At 49.7% G+C, this 8,893-nt stretch overlaps 1 long non-coding RNA gene across 2 annotated transcripts in view; it reads right to left on the reverse strand.

The window, feature by feature from the left end:
• LOC119467665 overlaps positions 1–8,383 on the reverse strand; it is a 12,220-nt gene extending 3,837 nt beyond the window's left edge. Inside the window, exon 1 of one of the 2 annotated variants that reach the window (XR_005196208.1) lies at positions 8,204–8,383. This is a non-coding gene — a long non-coding RNA (uncharacterized LOC119467665). Of the gene's footprint in view, positions 1–7,867; positions 7,933–8,203 lie in introns of those variants that run through there. The other variant, XR_005196207.1, reaches the window with a different exon arrangement.
• Between the last annotated feature and the right edge of the window lie 510 nt (positions 8,384–8,893).

The raw sequence follows: 8,893 nt of genomic DNA on the forward strand, positions 1-8,893 counted from the left end.
AAAAAAAAAAAAAAAAAAAAGAGATTTCTAGAGGTGCCCACCTTGGAGATTTTGATGTTGCCAGAGAGGACAAGAATGGCTAAGAACCACACTACTTCCCTTCCCTTTCCCATCCCAGGCCCCAGGGCTCATATGTTTACCTAACTAAAGGGTATCCTGAAATCCACAGGGCAAGCCTAGGAACCCCAAATCAGGTTCCAGAAGACAGATCAAAGAGGGCTCCAGGTCCTGGGCTATCCTAGGCCTATGATCTGGGCTCAGGGCTTATCTGATAGCAAACTCCAGGCAGTCTCTGGCCCACCATTGGCCTGAGCCCATCAGTGGATAGCCAAACACACCAGGCTGGCTCAGCCACTGCCACCTACTCCTCCCACCCTGCCTAAGAAACCAGAGCCCAGGCATGGCCCGGGGATCATATTTACCTGGAACCCTAGCTCTGCAAGTTACCTGCCTGATCTATTGAAAGCTGAGAGTCCTCTCAGGTCCCCCTGAGAGACACCAGAGCTGCAGCAACAGAGGCCATGGGAGTGTGAGGAAGGGGAGAAGCTGGCTGGTGCCCAAGTCCACGCCTCCATGTTGTGGATGGAAATCCGACCATCCTAACGGGTTCTGTTAGGCCATGATGCTACGAAGTGGACAGGACGACTCCTTCCTCCGGGGAGGAACGCTGGGGTCATGGCTGGCAGCAGCTCTTTATGTTAATACCTTCTTGGATCTGTGACCAAATGCAAATCAGATCATCTGCTCCAAGAATACAGATCCAGGTCCCAACCAACACTACCAAGGACTTGTCTGGCCCGGTCCCTCTGTGGCAGAGGCTACTGAGAGTGAGGAACTTCTGTGCCCTCTTCTTCCTGAGCCCTCAGTAAAACCAGTTTTCCTAACCCAGAGGATAAGACACTGGGATGAGTGCTGGGCGAATAGACGTGGGCAGAAGTGAAACATGCCACATCAATGCACAGCCGTCCACTCCCTGTCTACTGTGATGTTAAGGATGGAACGGATCCTCGATCTCTGAGTCACCACTTGGAGATGAGGTAACCTGACCAGCTTCTTTCTACCCCAGGACCTTTGGACGTGCCAGTCCCTCTGCATGGAATCCTCTTCTTCCCACTCTGCTTGGCTCATACTATTCATCCTTACGGTCTCAGCTGAAACCTCCTGATATGGTTTGGATGTTGTCCCCTTCATATCTCATGTTGAAACTGGGCACGGCAGTTCACACCTGTAATCCCAGCAATTTAGGAGGCCAAGGAGGGCAGATCATCTGAGGTCAGAAGTTCAAGAACAGACTGGCCAACGTGGTGAAACCGTGTCTCTACTAAAAGGACAAAAATTAGCCAGGGATGGTGGTGCACGCTTGCAATCACAGCTATTCTGGAGGCTAAGGCAGGAGAATTGCTTGAACCCTGGAGGTAGGGGTTGCAGTGAGCCGAGATCATACCATTCCACTCCACCCAGCCTGGGCAACAAGAGCAAAACTCCATCTCAAAAAAAGAAAAAGAAGAAGAAGAAGATATGTAATGCCCAGTGCTGGTCATGGAGCCTAGTGGAGGTATTGGGGTCATGGAGGCAGATCCCTCATGAATGGCTTAGCACTGTCCCCTTGGTGATGAGTGAATTCTTGCTCAGCTCACTCAAGACCTGGTTGTTTAGGAGTCTGGGACCTTCCCCTCCTATCTCTTGCTCCCTCTCTCACCAACTGATAACGCCCCTCCCTTTTAGCTTCTGCCGCGACTGTCAACTCCCTGAAGCCCTCACCAGGTGCAGATACGGCACCATGCTTCCTGTGCAGCCTATAGAACCGTGAGTCAAAACAAACATCTTTTCTCTTCTTTTTTCTTTTTCTTTTTCTTTTTTTGAGACAGAAGTTTCACTCTTATTGCCCAGGCTTGAGTGCCATGGAGCAGTCTCAGCTCACTGCAAGCTCCGCCTCCCAGGTTCAAGTGATTCTCCTGCCACAGCCTCCTGAGTAGCTGGGACTATAGGCATGCGCCACCACACCTGGCTAATTTTACTATTTTTAGTAGAGATGGGTTTCACCATGTTGACCAGGCTGGTCTTGAACTCCTGACCTCAGATGATCCACCCTCCTTGGCCTCCCAGAGTGCTGGGATTACAGGCGTGAGCCAACATGCTCAGCCTGTCTTTTCTTTATAAATTACCCAGTGTCAGGTATTTCTTCATAGCAACACCAGAACAGACTAACACACGTCCCTTCCAGGACCTTCCAGAGCACGTCAAGCCCCTGTTATAGATGCCTGAGCGCCCACATTTCTCCTTCAAAGTACTTATTCCAATCATACTAAATAAATAATAACTGTGAAATATTTGCTTGAAGCCTGTTTCCGATGTACTAGGGTGTGAGCTCCGTAAAGACCAGATCAGAACCAATGCTGCGTGGAGCCATTTATGGGAACCTTCAGGCCAAGGAAAAATCAGTAACACAAATTTCATCTTTTTTTTTTTTTTTTGAGATGGAGTTTTGCTTTTTGTTGTTCAGGCTGTAGTGCAGCGGCGTGATCTCAGCTCACTGCAACCTCTGCCTCCCAGGTTCAATCGATTCTCCTGCCTCAGCCTTCCAGGTAGCTGGGATTACAGATGCCTACCATCACGCCCAGCTAATTTTTGTATTTTTAGTAGAGAGGGCGTTTCTCCTTGTTGGCCAGGCTGGTCACTAACTCCTGACCTTGTGATCCACCCGCCTCGGCCTCCCAAACTGCTGGAATTACAGGCGTGAGCCACTGTGCCCGGCCTACAAATCTCATCTTTATTTAAAATTTTGATATTTTGTTCATCATGGATTTTTGGCAGTAATTTTTACTTTTACAATGATTGCATCAAACTATTACTTAATTATGGAGACAATGTTTTTGGCACTTCTTTAAATATGGTGCCTGGAACAAGGGTCTTGCTCCCCCCGCCCTAGTCTCAGCTCTGGATTGGGCAAACTCATCCTTCTTAGAAGGATTATCACAAAGAATCAGTGACAGCGTATGGGAGCTGAGTGCCATCACTTTGAGATACTAACTTATTCCACTGTAGACAATTTCCTTATATCCACTGACTTGCATTCATATGCTAAGTTGGTTTCCTATATTCCTTGCTCTCCAGGGGAACCCAGAACAACACGTCAAATCCTCGGCTTTGAGTTGCAAAAGAGGCTTTGAAATCCAGAGCTGAGACTATACCCCTACAAGAACCGGGTTTTGAAAGAGAAATCTTTTGTGTAGAGCCAAAAAAGCTTGGCTTTGAACTTCGAGAGCTGAGAGCTGATGCCATAAGCCCTGGAGAGGGGAAGGATGTGTCATCCCAGAAGATACCACCCAAAAGGAAATTAAGGTTCAAGCAGCAGGTGGGGAGAAGGGGCAAGCAGCACCCCTAAACACAAATGCCCAACCTAAAATGAGTCGTCAGCCCCATCTGGGTGGATGGCATTAGAAAAGGTATATACCCCCTGGGGTGGCATTAGAAAAGGTATATACCCCCATGTATATTTGGGGGACACCAGGGCAGCAGGGACCCACCTGCACTTCCCTTACCAGGTGTGGCCTGAGGATGTAACAGGCTTCCCACTAAGGAAGGAGACCCAGGCATCTGGGGTCAACTCCCCCCTCGACTTCCACAGTGCATTTCAATAGAAGAAAAGACTGGCCAACTGGCGCCTCCTGAATTTACCTTCCTATAAATGACACGCTTGGTATAGGGGAAACTCTCCGGAAGAAACTGTTTTTACTTAAAACAAGATCAAACCTCCATCCAGAGACCAGAACCTTTTCACATGTGATTCTTAAAACTATAAACCCAAAACCCTTTTCATATGTAATTTCTGAAGCTGTAAAACCCAGAAACCTTTTCACATGTGATTCCTAAAGCTGTAAATCCAAAACCCTTTCAATTGTGATTTCTAAGGCTATAAACCTAAAATTCCTCTATGTGTAATATCTGGAGTGTAAGCCTATATAATGACAGAACCTTCCTTTGTTAGATGAGCTGAGTAATTTGGGACCAACGCCCGGCTCCCGGCCGTAACAATCACAATAATAATAAACTCCTTCCTTCCCCATTCAGCGTTCGAGAGCTCTGTTTCCCACAGCCACTCCTGCTACACCACAAGTCACTCTACCTGTACGGAGAGGCCTCAGTAGTAGACACAGAGGTGAACTCACAAGGGGGAGCATCTAGAAGTTTCCACACCTGCAGGACAGACACAGGTGTAGCCGAGATCAGGCTGGGGGAGTCCACATCTTTGCTAAATCCAGTTACTAATAGACAAAAATATACTTTTTTTTTTTTTGTCACCCAGGCTAGAGTGCAGTGGCATGATCTCGGCTCACTGCAACCTCTGCCTCCTGGGTTCAAGGATTCTCGTGCCTCAGCCTCCCAAGTAGCTGGGATTACAGGTATATGCCACCATGTCCAGCTAATTTTTAGTAGAGACAGGGTTTTGCCATATTGGTCAGGCTGGTCTCGAACTCCTGACCTCAGGTGATCCACCTGCCTTGGCCACCTGAAGTGCTGGGATTACAGGCGTGAGCCACAGTGCCCAGCCCCCAGATACACCTTTGAGCTCTTGAGTATGGCTTATGAAGTTCCTACTCACATACACCTGCTTTGTTCTGGCTATACACGTCATGCTACGTACAGTAGGGCCATATCTAAAGGTTCCTTTTGACACCAGGATCCTACACTGGAGTTAAGCATCTCAAGGAATGGCACCTTTGATTCATGTCCCATAAAGGGTCTTTACAGGCCGACAGCAAACTCCCTAGGTGTGTGTAAGGTCTTTTAGGCTGACAGCACGGTGGATGCTATGGTGATCCCCAGGACCTGCACGTACACCTCTGGAGGGCCTTCTGGAATTAGAAAACCTGAAGTAACTGGAAGACCATGAAAAGTGGAAGAAAGATCAACCCCTGCAGCGCCTAACCAACTTGAGACATTCTCCTATTGTTTCTTATTCTGGCCTCAATTGATAAGGCCACTGGACTTTGTAACTGACCTTGGTCAACCTCATGACTCCAGACCTTACGGACCCCTCCCAGCTTGCAAACCCACAACGCCCTCTCAGCTTGCAAAAAACCGCCCTAAACTGTAACTTCTGTAACTTTCCACTGCCTATCCAAAACCTATAACACCAACTCCTATCCCACCGCCCTCCGCTGACTCTCTTTGGACTCAGCCCACCCGCACCCAGGTGAATAAACAGTCATGTTGCTCACACAAAGCCTGTTTGGGGAGGTCTCTTCATTCAGAGTACGAGTTTTAACAGTGCGTAGAAGCACCTACAGACCCCTGCTCACAGAATGCACCCCACAAATGTCCTTCTTAGTGATGGGAACCCTAGTGGGAAGGACATTTGAATTCTTTGGGCCTCCCAGCCTCTGAAGCCCCTGACTATGCTGGAGAATCCACCTGCCTTTCAAAACAGAACCCACTCTCCTCCCAAGCAGCCAAGAACACTGGAAGCTCACTTTCCCAGCATCCCTCGCAAGTGGGGTGGAAGCCTGTGACCTGGAAGTCGCCTCCAGATACACCCACGTCAGATTGGAATGGGAAATGACAACTGCTGAGCAGAACGGATCACGCAGATCCCTCCTGAGGGTGGTGAGGAGCAGCAGCGGGGGCTGTGGCCGAGAAGCAGCGGTGGGGGGGCCTGGGGGCTTTGTGGGCCCAGGGCCATGGGGCGGTTTTCTCTGTGGTTCCTGGCTGGGTGGGCGCTAAGTTTTATTCTCAGGTCCACTTGATGATTCTGTGAGTGACCAAGTCCCTTTAATAAATTCCTTGGCCAGGCATGGAGGCTCACACCTGTAATCCCAACACTTTGAGGGACTGAGGTGGGCAGATCACCTGAGCCTGGGAGTTCAAGACCAGCTTGATCAACGTGGAGAAACTCCGTCTCTACTGAAAACACAAAATTAGCCAGGCCTGGTGGCACACACCTGTAATCCCAGCTGCTCAGGAGGCTGAGGCAAGAGAATTGCTTGAACCCAGGAGGTGGAGGTTGCAGTGAGCCGAGATTGCACCATCGCACTCCAGCCTGGGCAACAAGAGCAAAACTCTGTCTAAAAAAAAAAAAATCCTTTCTGCTTAAATTAGCCAGATCTGGTTTCTGTTGCTTGCAATGAACTGTGGCTGATCGTCTTCATGGTCAGAACTCATCAGCCTGTGACCACTCAGGGAGACGCACGATCATTCTCCGCCTGCCTCCACTTCCACTGTCCTACCAGGAGCTGCACTCTGCCCAATGCAGTTCTGTGCTTAGGAGGCAGCGTGCCATGTTCTTCAATGCCAACCCTTGCCCCCAGTGCCAGAGCCCACCAGGAGGGCATGGCTCTGCTGCAAGGCCATCTGCCAGAGGGACCACACCTTGTCATCAGGCCCCTTAGGAGGCTGCTTGGCCCAGGGGCTCACATAGCCTTTCCTGAGCACAGCTCCTTCAGCATCCCACCCAAGCCTCAGCCAGGTGAGCAACACATACACCTTCCCACCCTGGCTCTCTGGGATGCTAAAGACACACACTCACACGCTCTCCACTCTCACACTCTCACACTCACACACTCACACACATGCATTCTCACACACTCACGTCCACTCATACATACACTCACACACACCCCCACACATACACACATATACATTCACACTCACATACACACATACACTCACACATACACACACTCATACACACTCCACACTCATACACTCACACACCCTCACACATACACACATATACATTCACTCTCACACACACATATACATTCACTCTCACACACACATATGCTCTCACACATACACACACTCATACACACTCCACACTCATACACTCACACACCCCCACACATACACACATATACATTCACACTCACATACACACATATACTCACACATACACACACTCATACATACGCCACACTTACTCACACCCACCCACACATACACACATATACATTCACTCTCACATACACACATATACTCTCACACATACACATACATACATACTCTGCACTTACACACAGAGATACACACACATATACACTCACATACACACATACACTCACACATACGCACACTCATATTCACTCATACACGCTCATACACTCACACTCCATCAACACATATACTCACACCCACACAGAGACACACAGACACACACTCATAATTACACACTCATGCACTCATAGTAATATCCCCACACTAACACATAACTACACACACATAGACACACACATACACTCTCACACACCCACACACTCACACATACAAGCACATATACTCATACATTCTTACACACTCACATCCACACTCATAATACATACACACACCCACACAGACATACACACGTATACACTCATACACATTCATATGCTCACACTCTAACACACAGACACACACATACACACTTACACACACACTCTCACACATACTCATAATCTTGCATTCATACATTCATATACCCACACACTCCAACACACACCCGCACATATACACTTCCATACATAGACATGTACACACATACACTCACACACTCATATGCCCACACACTCTAACACACACCCACACACTCACACACACCTACACATACACACACATACACACAATCATCACACACACATCACTTACATATACACTCTTACACATACAACTCTCACACATTCACACACACACTCATATACTCATACTTTCAGACACATATACTCACAGTCCCAAACACACTCATGCACTTACACTAATGCTCTCACACACGTATGCTCACTCACACTCATATTCACATATTCACACACACTAACACACAAACGCATATGTAACGCTCACATTCTCACAAAAGTACACTCATATCTTTAGCAAAAGAAAACAAAGCTCATACTTGTCACTGCCTGGCTCTCGCAGGAAGTTTCCAGACCCCATTCCTGCCCATCTGAGACCCCCAGGGAAGTGATGGGGTGGGGAGGGCCTGGGGTTCAGAAGACAGTGCAGTTGCTCACGGAGCCGGCGCCGCGTGGCTCCAGGCAGGTCGCCTCACCTCCAGTCAGGGTGACCTGCCCATCACAAAGGTCCTGGGCAGAGCCTGTCTGCAGCAGCATGGGGAGGAAGCAAGGCGTGGTAGGATGTCCCTCAGGCCCTGCCGGCCCCCTCTGACCCTTCAACAGGGGCCCTCAGTGGGGGCTCCTGAGTCTGAAATTGATCCTCTGCCCTTGCATACTTGCTTGTTCAGGGAACAGTTCCTCGGGAATGGGGGGCCCTCCAGATGGTCAGAGAGGAGACTGGGGAACCGATTCAGAGCCTCACACACCATCTGTCTTGGTGTACCATACCCCCCATCCTCAGCCTCCCCACGCAGGGCCTTCCGCCACCCCCAGCCCTCCAGTTCCCAAAGACAGATGCCTCTAACCACCCCACCCCCAGGAGCCCTGTGTTCCCAGCTGGACAGCTGTCAAGCCCATGAGTCAGTGATGCTGCCTGCCACCACGTGACCCAGACCAGATGGCACCTGTCAACATCAGCCGCCACCAGGCCATGACAGACGAACAGCAGCCTCACACATGTCCACATGCGTCACAAGCCGGGCCTGATCTCATGGCGCACAGCACCCGCCCCACCTGCTGTCCCGCCAGCCCTCTGGGCTCCACACTCCCACACCAATGCCGTCAGCACCCCACCCACCTGCGTCCCCAAACCTCCCCCAGAGGGAGGCCCCTCTGTGTTCTCGCTGGAAAGGTGAGGGCCCACGAATATTCTCAGCACCCGCAGGCTGTGGGGGCTTAATGAAGGTTAATCATCATCCCTGACACCTCAGCAACTTTAAAAAAATATCCACTGGGGAGGGGGCAGGAAGCTTCCGGCAGCAGCTGCAATAGTCACCCACCAGAAGGAGTGGCTCTGTGAAAACCCA

The sequence above is a fragment of the Cebus imitator genome, unplaced genomic scaffold, assembly GCF_001604975.1.
Source record: "Cebus imitator isolate Cc_AM_T3 unplaced genomic scaffold, Cebus_imitator-1.0 Scaffold316, whole genome shotgun sequence".
NCBI lineage: Eukaryota > Metazoa > Chordata > Mammalia > Primates > Cebidae > Cebus > Cebus imitator.